The sequence below is a fragment of the Leuciscus leuciscus genome (genome assembly GCF_965113295.1).
Source record: "Leuciscus leuciscus genome assembly, chromosome: 2".
Lineage (NCBI taxonomy): Eukaryota > Metazoa > Chordata > Actinopteri > Cypriniformes > Leuciscidae > Leuciscus > Leuciscus leuciscus.
In genome coordinates this window covers 66461804-66473817 of record NC_138726.1, presented here as the reverse complement: position 1 = coordinate 66473817, position 12014 = coordinate 66461804, and the positions used below count along the sequence as shown (strand labels likewise).

At 44.8% G+C, this 12014-nt stretch overlaps 1 long non-coding RNA gene across 1 annotated transcript in view; it reads left to right on the top strand.

Annotated features, from left to right (window-relative positions):
* LOC309492666 overlaps positions 1-6793 on the top strand; it is a 56042-nt gene extending 49249 nt beyond the window's left edge. Inside the window, exons 3-4 of the long non-coding RNA XR_014203640.1 lie at positions 2228-3663; positions 4647-6793. This is a non-coding gene — a long non-coding RNA (uncharacterized lncRNA). The remainder of the gene's footprint in view (positions 1-2227; positions 3664-4646) is intronic.
* The last annotated feature ends 5221 nt before the right edge of the window (positions 6794-12014 follow it).

The following is a 12014-nucleotide window of genomic DNA, read 5'->3' as shown; positions in this document are numbered from 1 at the left end:
ATCTTTGTGGGGACATTTTGTCCCGATTGTGTAGGGTTTACCAGGACACACACACACACACACACACACACACACACACACACACACACACACACACTCCTGAATTCAGGTCCCATTCTCTCCAACCTGAACTTAATTAACAGTAAGGCTCAGCCATTACAGGCCGATATCTCCTGTTACAGAGACACAAAAGTCGCCCTTCTCTTCCTCTTCACCCTCTACCCTCTGAATTCACGCTTTCGCACTGAGATGAGGGAAAGAACTGCACAATGCAGCTGTCGGATCTGTCTATTCTCTGCTTTAATTGGTTTGTCTCTCCTGAGAGTAAGCTCAGATCTGCAGGTTCTTCAGTGTGGACTCAGATGATAACCGTGAGCTCTACTGAGAGCCTGGTCAGCCTGAGAACTACAGCTTTCAAAAACTCACTAGCTATGTTTCCATCCACTTCAGGTATTTTAATCTGATTTTTGGGATCTTGCATAAAAAAAAATGCTGGACGGAAATGCCAAGATGTGCATATATTCTAAAAATGCTGTGTTCAAGTTCAAGTGTTTTTTTGTCGTTCAGTTATATACAGTAGTACAGTACACTACAAAACAAGACAACATTCCTCCAGGACCATAGTGCTTCATTAAAACAAACATAGAACAATCACAAAATCACATGAGACTAAACAGACTAGGTAAAAAGTTCCTCCATAAGTGCATGTGCAAATACAATAAATTACTAAAGAAACAGGACAATAGGCACAGTAAAAGACAGTGCAGCGCCGACCAGTACACATTTGTAATCAGAGTAGTGCAGAAAGTTGATACTTTCTAAAGTGCCAAATGTAATCATACCATACTATGAATAGTGTTCTATGGACAGTTATTGAGGTAACAGCCAGGTATAAAATGAAAATGAATTAAAGTGCAACTCTGGACATGTGCAAAAGTTGGAGACACAGAAGTGTGTGTATGTTTTAGACCAGTCACTGAGTATTTAGAAGTCTGATGGCTTGGGGGAAGAAGCTGTTACACAGTCTGGCCGTGAGGGCCCGAATGCTACGGTACCTCTTGCCAGATGGCAGGAGATTAAAGAGTTTATGTAAGGGGTGTGTGGGGTCCTCCACAATACTGGTTGCTTTGCGGATGCAGATTTTGTGTAAATGTCTTTGATGGAGGGAAGAGAGACCCCGATGATCTTCTCAGCTGTCCTCACAATCCTCTGTAGGGCTTTGCGGTCCGAAATGGTGCAAGTCCCAAACCAGGCAGTGATGCAGCCGCTCAGGATGCTCTCTATAGTCCCTCTATAGAATGTAGTGAGGATGGGGGATGGGAGATGTGCTTTTCTCAGCCTTCGAAGAAAGTAGAGACGCTGCTGGGCTTTCTTGGTAATAGAGTTGGTGTTGAGGGACCAGGTGAGATTCTCCGCCAAATGAACACCAAGGAATTCATTAAGCGTAGAATTCATTCAGCGTATCTGGAAGGGAGGCATCTTTGTCACGGGCAACTGATGGTGTCCTGTAGTTGGTGATGGCCTGGATGCCCTGCCACATGCGCCGCGTGTCACCGCTGTCCTGGAAATGATTGAGGATTATTTGATTGAGGAAATGATTGAGGTGTAAAAAAAGGTTTATGCTTGATTGAGGGGGATCGTTTGTTAATCCGATAAGAAGACATTCACATGAGCTACGATGGAAACTGAATAAATCTCTGATGCGCAACAACAATCTCAGGTGACTTTCCCTCAGCGTCAGCTGTGATTAGATAACTGGAGTAACCAGTGGACCAATCACATCGCAGCATCTCAAATGTTGGTTTGGTATTTCTGAAACGCCAGAGTCGAACTGTGTGATCAGAATGATTTGGTTTAATTCCCTCCAGAAGCGTCTCACACAAGTGTGTTCCCAAACACCAGCATCCGAACGCAAGAGAACATGACAGCGTTTATTGTGTTTCGTCTGACGCTCTGAGACACACTCATTTATGATGGAGGGAAAAAGAGCCCGATTGCAGAAACGTACTGTTTATTACTGATATTTTGCACCAATTTCCCTGGAAGTGATGATTTTGTTCTCTTAAACACATGGGATGGAAACGGTGCTGTTACGGAAGCAGACTCAAGAGATGGATAATGAATTTGTTGACAACACTGAGCGGAGACAGAATGCAAATAAGTGATATGAACAATGATACTTTGGACAGCGGTGTGCAGGTGATGATTGGAATGGTTAATCTTACAGGTATGGAGACTGATCGTGAGTGAGATGGATGGCTGGAACAAAGAACGCTGGAGATGGTGACGCTGGAGATGATGACGACGCTGGAGATGATGGTAACGCTGGAGATGATGGCGACGCTGGAGATGAAGGCGACGCTGGAGATGATGGATTTTAATTTTAGACAGAGATACCTGGTAGAATTAGTTTCATGAGAATTAACCTATGAAACATCTGGTGAGTGAAGATGAACACAATGAACAGAACTGCATAAATGTCTTGATTGTCAGGAATGTCTTCGACTCCCAGTGAACATATTTACAGGGAAAACATGCTTCAATGTCTTTGAGCAGCCAAAGGTGACTGAGGAAAAACTTTGTACGATAAAAAAAAACAAAAAAACATGGAGTTGTTTAGAGGAGCTCGTCCTTCTCTGGCATTAAATCAATGTCCCTAAAACCATGTCCTTTAACTCAATGGCACATGTAACACCAGTCGTCTGTTCATTAAGCACTGCAGTTATTTAGGCAGTGATCAAACTGTAAGGTAATGTTTTACCAGCGTGGCTTTCGCACTGCCCTCATGTGCCTCATCTTCACTCTGTGATTTTAACAGTAAATCACACTGGCACGCCAGAATCTATAAACGCTGCTCCAGAGACGGAGAGATTGAGGGAATAGATATCAGTGAGTTTGTAGGACGAGAGAAGCTCTCAACAGTGATTGATGTGGGCTTCCCTGTCTCACTGTCCTTCCCTGTCTCACTCTCTGTCCTTGTCTCACTATCTGTCCCTTTCTCACTCTCCATCTCTGTCTCACTCTCTGTCCCTGTCTCACTCTCAATCCCTGTCTCACTCTCTCTCCTTGTCTCACTCCATGTCCCTTTCTCACTCTCCATCCCTGTCTCACTCTCACTCTTTGTCTCTGTCTCACTCTCTCTCCCTGTCTCACTATCCATCTCTATCTCACTCTCTGTCCATGTCTCACTCTCCTTCACTGTCTCACTATTCATCTCTGTCTCACTCTCTGTCCCTGTCTCACTCTCCTTCACTGTCTCACTGTCTCTCCCTGTCTCACTCTCCATCCCAATTTCACTCTCTGTCCCTGTCTCACTCTCCTTCACTGTCTCACTATCCGTCTCTGTCTCACTCTCCTTCACTGTCTCACTCTCTGTCCCTGTCTAATTCTCTGTCTCTGTCTCACTCTCTGTCCCTGTCTCACTATCCGTCTCTGTCTCACTCTCTGTCCTTGTCTCACTCTGAACACTATATCATGTCTGTATATGTGTGTGTAAACCTGTGAAACTGCACATGTGTTGTCTTCCAGCGCCTACTGTATCCTGTGATGTGATGGAGGGATGGAGGTGGCAGAGAGGATGAAGGAGCGGTCGAGTGGTAGAAAGGAGAACAGCAGTGTTCAGGCTCCTCAGTACTGCTTAAATATGCAGTGTGTAATGAAGCGGTGAGTCCCTGTCCCTCCGCAGGCGTGAGTGAGAGTGTGTGTGTGTGTGTGTGTGTGTGTGTGTGTGTGTGTGTGTGTGTGTGTGTGTGTGTGAGTGACTGCCTTACACTGAGGAGCGACACCTGGTGTTTTCATCAGTCTGAGTCTGGAGCGAACATCTCTACAGTCCAGAGCAGGACAGGATAGGACACACCAGCCGATCACTGATGACCACAGGTGTGTGTGTGTGTGTGTGTGTGTGTGTGTGTGTGTGTGTGTGTGTGTGTGTGTGTGTGTGTGTCTGAGAGTGTGTGTGAGTGTGTGTGTCTGAGAGTGTGTGTGAGTGTGTGTGAGTGTGAGTGTGTGTGTGTGAGTGTGTGAGTGAGTGTGTGAGAGAGAGAGAGAGAGAGAGAGAGAGAGAGAGAGAGAGAACACTAGTGACACTGATGGCTGAGCAGGATCACATTCCCACTGGAGCCGGCGGTGTGTGTGTGTGTGTGTGTGTGTGTGTGTGTGTGTGTGTGTGTGTGTGTGTGTGTGTGTGTGTGTGTGAGCGATACATTAATCCTGAAAGTGACTCACAGACACAAATAATATGCAGAATTGACTGGTTTCCTGAACCACGGCAATAGAGGCCAGTGTCAGTAATTCATATGGAGAATAAAAAAAAATAAAAAAATCTGATAATCTATCTATCTATCTATCTATCTATCTATCTATCTATCTATCTATCTATCTATCTATCCCGTAGCTCAGCATAGGCAACATCAAGGTCATAGGTTAGACCAGTGAATGCATGAACTTATAAAATATAATCTTTGAATGCAATGAACTGTTAGTTGCTTTCATGGTCTTTCAAACTCAAACGCAGCCCAGATAAAAACGGTGTGTGCATCAGAGGTTTTGCTGTATGTAAACCTGAATAAAGCTCTAAAACTAATATCACTTACCATAGCTGACATGATGTCCAAACTAATATCATTTTATTTTACGATGTTTTCCAGCACATGTTTGGAGAAACGAGGCTCGTGTCCTACGGCTGTCTTCACCTCTTCCTCTCTGACATCAAAGCCCACGCTCACCTCAAACTCATCATGTCACAGCTTTAGTCAAAGTATCTGCGGGCTTTAGCACTATTCTGTCAAATATATGTGTTTAACTGATCACTGTATCAGTGATTTCCTCCATATCGCTGCTGTTACTCTTTCCTCACCGAAAAAAATCATTATCACTCTGATCAATATTAATCATTATTCCATGTCTGTTTAAGTAGCGTCATGGTTTACTTTGCGATAATGAGTGATTAAAGGTTCATCTTCCCTTTTCCTTATTTGTCTTTTTCCTTGTAGACGTAGATCTGATACTCACAGACAGACTTATTTACCAGGACAGCTCACAGCTTACAGGACTTTCGTTTAAATTTGGACTTCAGGTTTGATTCAGTCGCGGATCCGGAGGGACCGTCAGTTTCCCGCATGCAGAAAAGAATTACGATAAAGGTTGTGAATGAATAAAATGTTTAAAGATTATTTCAAAAGCGTTCGCCCCGTAGGCCAAGCCTTCATATCAGGACAAGCTACTGGGAATGAGAGATTTGAAGGTTTAGGGAGGACAGGCTAGGGATGAGGTCTACTTTAGATGTTTTACACACTGTACATGTGCACGACATCTGACATCATCGCTAACTGTGTCCTTTAAATAGTCGAGGAGACTCTGTGATGGGCAGCTGGTGTCAAAGGCCAAGGCTGTCATTAAGGAATAATTCAAAGCATTTCTGAGCCATGTAAAACTGAATCAGTCATTTAACGCTGCTGGTTTCGCTGCTAGCTGTTAAAAACCACAAGTGTGCCTCATTAGGCGGATCACTCTGGGTTAATGGATGTTACGCTAGGCTAAAGTTCAGCCAGAAACTGTTGCTAAGTTACCATGGACTGCTCTAGGCTGGTCTCTCTGTGACATGCATTCTGTATTAGCCCGGAGACACACACACTTTTGGGGCCCTTAACATGCTCAAAAACTCTTGAAACTTTGCACACGTTGAATCAGGGCCTGGCACAAGTTGACGTGGGGGTGGGGGTGGGAGGGGGGCGTGGGGGGTCTACAGCGGACCATTTTTTATGGTTGTGTTTGAAGGGCTCTGTAACGTACGTTTTTTCACATACACTAACCAAACCTTATACACTTAAAGATCTCATCAAGCCGAACAACTTTCAAACTCAAAGTGATATGCCAGCCCAACAGAGAGTTTTGATATACTCCTCTTAGGGGATTTATCCGATCGCAACCAAACTCTGTCAAAATGAAGCCAAGGCATTGAGGATGCTAAATAGCGAAAGGATTTTTGATATCTCGAATGCTTTGGCCATAGCGAGGCAACAAATTTATGGCAAAATAAGGGAAACAGGAAGTTTGTTATAACTTCTACATACGTTGACTGATCTTGATGAAACTTCAGCAGTGTGTTCGTTGTTGGAGGCCAATCACATAGATGTAAATATCGTGAGTCAAAGTCATAGCGCCACCAACTGGTAGCAGTAAATGTATCACTTTCAAAATGCTTTAAAATCGCCCTCTTATTTTTACTCGATTTGCTTCAATCTTCATCAGAATAATGTCAAGACACCGCAGATGTACTCCTGTGAAAGGATTCTTGATATCTAGCACACTGTTGTCATGACAACGCGTCAAACTTTAAAATTCTTTTTGGGTGTTTTTGAGACTCTTAGCATGCTTCAAATTACAATGGCGAGGAGGAGGGGCTCTATAGCGCCACCTTATGACTTAAGTTGGGGGTTAGTTTTACCTACAGTCACCAAACTCTGTACATATATTGTTCTCGTCGAGCTGGACAACTTTCTAATTTACAGTCATTTGCTCCAACCAACAGCTATGTGATTTTTTTTTTTAATCAAGCTCTGAATTTTTAACTACTGCTCCACAGGCTGTTATACGATTCACACCTAACTCAACATGATGCCAATATACTGAAGATGCTAAATTGGGAATGGAGATTGGATATCTCATACGGTGTTGCCATGGCGAGGGATTCAATTAAGGACAAAAAAGGAAAACAGGAAGTGTCTTGTATCTTGTAAAATCATTGTTTGATTTAAATTATATTAAGATTGTATGTTTGGTAATTGAACCTGAATTAAATAAAATTAATGTACTATATTTCAGATCAATATTTTTGTTTTCTTTCAAATTTTGTATTTTGAGATTCATTCATGACACTAAACAATATTCTCCTCTGAATTATATACCATTTGTTTCTATATAAAATAATACAAATATAAAAAATAAGCACATTTTTTCAATTAAAGCAGTAAGGCAGAGAGAGTCTATTTTACACTCTTGCTGGTTTACAGTTGAACCCTTTTATTGCTGTCTGCATTTGCCTGCATTACAGGATAAGACATTTCTTAGGCCTTATCTTTTATTTTCAATTTGATGTAGTGCCCTGACAATAAAGTTTTATATAATTAGTTTATTTATTAGTTTAATAAATAAATAAAATTACCTTAACAAATAATTTTGGAAGTACAATATATATATTTTTTGAGATGCAAATGATAAATGTATAATCACTTGAAACTGACCTATGACATCCTGTCACATGCAGTTTATTTAAATTTAAATTATCTCATGGATGTGGCTGTTGTGGTTCACGGTCATAGTGGCACCAGCTGCTGCAGTTAATGTAGCGTATTCAAATTATTTTTTGCATAGTCTTTTTACATTTAGCGGCTTTAAATGCATATTGCCCATTGTGCAAAGTTGCCCTAAAGTTACCTAGGTGGCGGTGGCGCAGGGGCTTGGGCCCGTCATCGGTGCTTGCAGCTATATTTAAAACTGTTTTATTGTGTTTTATTTTATTTTTCCTTGCTCTTCTGTCAGTTCTGTGTGTGTGAGTGTGTGTGTGTGTGTGTGTGTGTGTGTGTGTGTGTGTGTGTGTGTGTGTGTGTGTGTGTGTGTGTGTGTGTGTGAAGAAGAAGAAGTCACATGCTCTTCTGAGTCACATGATGTTCTGGAGCACATGGCTTACGAAAGTTTGAAGACGGCAGGTTTAGTGCAATGCCTTGTGCTGTAGAAAGATGTGGGAAGTTAATCCCTGCAAATCCAAAAAACTGTGAGGTAGAATGAACATTTCACTGATTGCCTTGGGATTTATGGACCTTTTTGGAAGTTTGCTTTTTTTGCCAAATAACAATGGAGGGCAGATAATTTGTCTGACTGAACTAGACCAAACAAGTATATTCTTATGATGTGTTTGCCAGTGGAGTGTCCATGAGACTATGTAAATGTAGTTTGAAGTCAAGTCAAGTCTAGTCACCTTTATTTATATAGCGCTTTAAACAATACAGATTTTTTTCAAAGCAGCTTTACAGTGATAATAGGAAAATAGTGTTGTAGTCCACCTTAAGTAAGTTAGAGATATATTATTGAGATGGAAGAATGCGGTTTTACAAATGCTAGAAATATGGTTTTCAAATGAAAGGAAGATGAATTCTTCAAATAGTGGTAGAAGAGGATGTGGTGCTGGTCCTTCAAGAGTCACCCTCAATCTGTCTGTCTATAAAGCCTATAAAAAAACCAGTCTTCATGTATTTTACAACACTTCAGCTTGTGATTCTTATTAAAGTGGGGGTCATTTTTTAGGATTCTTTACCTAACCCAAGTCTCTGAGACCCTGACACCTTGCACTTCTGGAGACTCCAGGTAGGTTGGAGTTCTGGAAAATGGTGGCGCTGGAGACTAAAGGGTTCCTGATGGTTTCACACTTAATTCTTCACCTTAATTCTTCATTCTTTTGCAGTTAACATGTGTCTTTTCTTCTCCACCTGTATTTGTCTGACCCTGCTGACCCAATGAGCATTTCACTTTCCAATGGTCATGCAATCTCTAGTATTGCATTAGTATTGCATCCTTCTCATGGGCATTTAAAGGGTTAGTTCACCCAAAAATGAAAATTCTGTCAGTAATTACTCACCCTCATGTTTTTCCAACCATGTAAGTCTTTAGTTCATCTTCGGATCACAAATTAAGATATTTTTGATGAAATCTGACAGCTTTCTCACTCCTCCATAGGCTTTCAGAGGGACCCAAACTCGCCGGCCCAGAATAGTTATTAAAAACATCGTTAAAATAGTCCAAGTGACTACAGTGGCTCTACATTAAGTTTATCATGCGACGACAATACTTTTTGTGCGGAAAAACAACAAAAATAACGACTTTATCCAACTATTAGTGTTCTTCAATGTGGGCCTCTGACGAGAGTTCACAGGAGCGCCACGACGCATGCGCGAGAACTGAGATTACGCCGTTCTTCTTCTACTACTACTTGTTACTGGCTGCTCACTCCTTGGAAGTATTACCGCCATCTACTGTACAAGATGACGTCCCGACATAATCGAGACCTAAATCACAATAAGTGTCGAATTCATGCGCAGTTTTGGTTTATATTAATATGTAAATATATTTAAAAAGACCTATATTTTTGTGAATTGGTGAATATTCCGGTGAATATTGTTTCGTGGCCACGAATTAATAATACCTCAGCAGGTTATACTTATTTGTTCCCTCGTTTTACTATATTGCAGACCTTCCGCTCGAGGACGACATTCCATCCAGTTCGCGAGGGCTGGAGAGAGTGTCAGACCCTCCCGCCAGAGAGATACAGCAAGGCTCCTCTCACCGGGAAGTGAGTGGACCATGAGGGTCGACTTGGGAAAGCAGCTCCAGTTCCCCAGGGAGATAGTGGAAACATCCCTGCGGCCAGACCTCATCATGTGGTCAGTGGCTTGCAAGACCGTCCTCCTTGTGGAACTCACTGTACCATGGGAGGGAGGTGTGGAGGCTGCGTATGAGCGGAAGCGAGCCAAGTACTCTGATCTGGCAGCAGAGTGCAGGGAGGCGGGCTGGAAAGCCGTTATCTGCCCTGTGGAAGTGGGGTGTAGGGGCTTCATAGGTTCCTCAACCGCTCGCCTACTCCGCGACATGGGATGCACAGGAGCGAGGCATCGGAAAGCCATGAAAGAGCTGGCAGAGGAGGCAGAGAAAGGCAGCTTCTGGCTGTGGCTAAGGAGGAAGGAGAAGGGTTGGGGGGCAAACACCTAGGGCACCAGCAGGGGGTGGCAGGGAGAGATCCCTGCCATCGCTCCGCCACCACGAGACGTACTGGGGTTAAAGGAGCGAAACGTCGATGAGTGGTGGTCCCCAGCTGATGACCCGTTCAGGCTCACAGAAGTGTTCAGTGAGGTGTCACGGCACACCAGTTCAAAAGGCACTGGAGGAGGTGCGTCAGGCAGTGATGTCCAGCAGGAAAACCAACACCTGTATCTTGATATGCACAATCTGGAGGCATCCAGTGACTACTGTGAAAGGGCAGTTGGCATCCAGGGAAGTCTGGAGGACATCCAGGAAAGACTGGATGACTGCAGGAAAGTCTGCACCGGGAGTGGAAGGCTAGTTACCAAACTCACTAGTCCCATAAAAGGGACACCCTAATCTCAATACGAAAACGAATAAGGAAAAACAACCCGATGGCCCTCCGAGAGGCGGGGTGGAAGAAGGGCCAAAACAGACGGATTTCCCGGTAACGACTGGAACGGACACGGACAAAGATTCGAGGATCACGAGAAGATGCAGGTGTGGGTGGGAGAGACCACCTTCAGAGGGTTGCGGATCCACCAGGGAAGGAAGAAGTGTGAAGAGGGAGGCCAACAGCAACATTGCACTGCAACCGCAGGTCAGACAAGAGGAACCCAAGGCCAGGTCGCAAACCACAGCGCTGAGGGATCCGCCGTTGCTGTAGAAAGGCAGGTGGAGGACACAGGAGGGCCCGCGATGGATGCCAATGCCTCTGAGAGTGGCACTGACGAAGACACACACAGAACACAAAGCAGCCCCAACAACCGTAAGCAAAGCCATAGGACAGAGAAGAAAGAACCCGGAAGGAGGCAGATGGTCAAATGGCCAAAAGCCAACGAGGGAGCGGTCTTGCAGAAGCTGGACAAGGACCTCAGCCTTATCCTGGAGCACTCATTGCGTGGCCAGGTGGAAACCAAGCTGAACCGTATCGGAGACATCCTGTATGATGAATGCATAGGCATATTCGGAGTAACTGCTGGAAAGCGGAGAGCTTGCCCAGTGCAGAAGGGGAGGAGGGAGAGGGAGATCGAGCAGTTGGTGAAGAGGCGGCGTCAACTCCGAAAACAGTGGAGGAAGGCAAGCAGAGAGGAGAAGGAGGGCCTGAAACCACTGTGGGACGAGTTGAGAAAAGAGCTTGCCGGCCTACGGAGGGCAGAGCGCATCCGTAAGCGCAGAAGGCGGAAGGAGAAAGAGAGGAGTAACTTCTTCAAAAATCCCTTCAAGCATGCCAGACAGCTGCTAGAGGATAAGAGAAGCGGAAAGCTTGAGATCACCAAGTCTGAGCTGGAGAACAACATAAAGGAGCAGTACAGTGATCCCCTGGGTATGTTCCTCGCCCAGCTCCCCCAACCTCCCTCTTTGATGCTGCCCTCCCAAACTCAGCGAGGTAACAGAGGTGGTCCGGAAGGCAAGATCAGCCTCAGCCCCAGGCCCTAACGGGATACCTTACAAGCTGTACAAGTACTGCCCAGGGGTCTTGAGACACCTCTGGAATCTGCTGAGAGTGGCCTGGAAAAAACAAGTTATCCCGTCAGAGTGGCAGAGAGCTGTCACAGTTTTCATCCCAAAGGAGCAGAACTCCAGAACGATCGGCTAGTTTAGGAGTATCGCCCTCCTGAATGTTGAAGGGAAGATCTTCTTCTCCATCCTGGCCAAGAGGTTGACCAGCTACCTCACAGGAAATGGGTACATCGACACCAGCTGCCAGAAGGCAGGTGTGCCAGGCTTCCCAGGGTGTGTGGAACACTCTGCAGTAATATGGGAGCAGATCCAAAGGGCGAAAAGAGAGAGAGGTGACCTGCACGTAGTGTGGCTCGACCTTGCTAACGCATACGGGTCAGTCCCCCACCAACTCATCGAGTTCACCTTGGACTTCTTCCATGTCCCAATCGGTATAAGAGCCCTGGTGGCCAAGTACTTTGGAGACCTCCAGATGTGCTGCACCCACCAGGACTTCACAACAGGCTGGCATCAGCTGGAAGTAGGCATTGCTATGGGATGCTCAATCTCGCCCATCCTGTTCGTCGCAGCCTTTGAGATCATCCTCATAGGGGCTAGGAAGATGGTCGGAGGAGTGAAACTGCCGTCAGGACAAAGGCTACCAGCAGTTAGAGGTTACATGGATGATATCACCACCATACTCCGGACAGCAGCATCCACAACAAGACTGCTGAAGAGGATCGACGAGCTTGTGGGCTGGGCGAGGATGAAGATCAAACCCC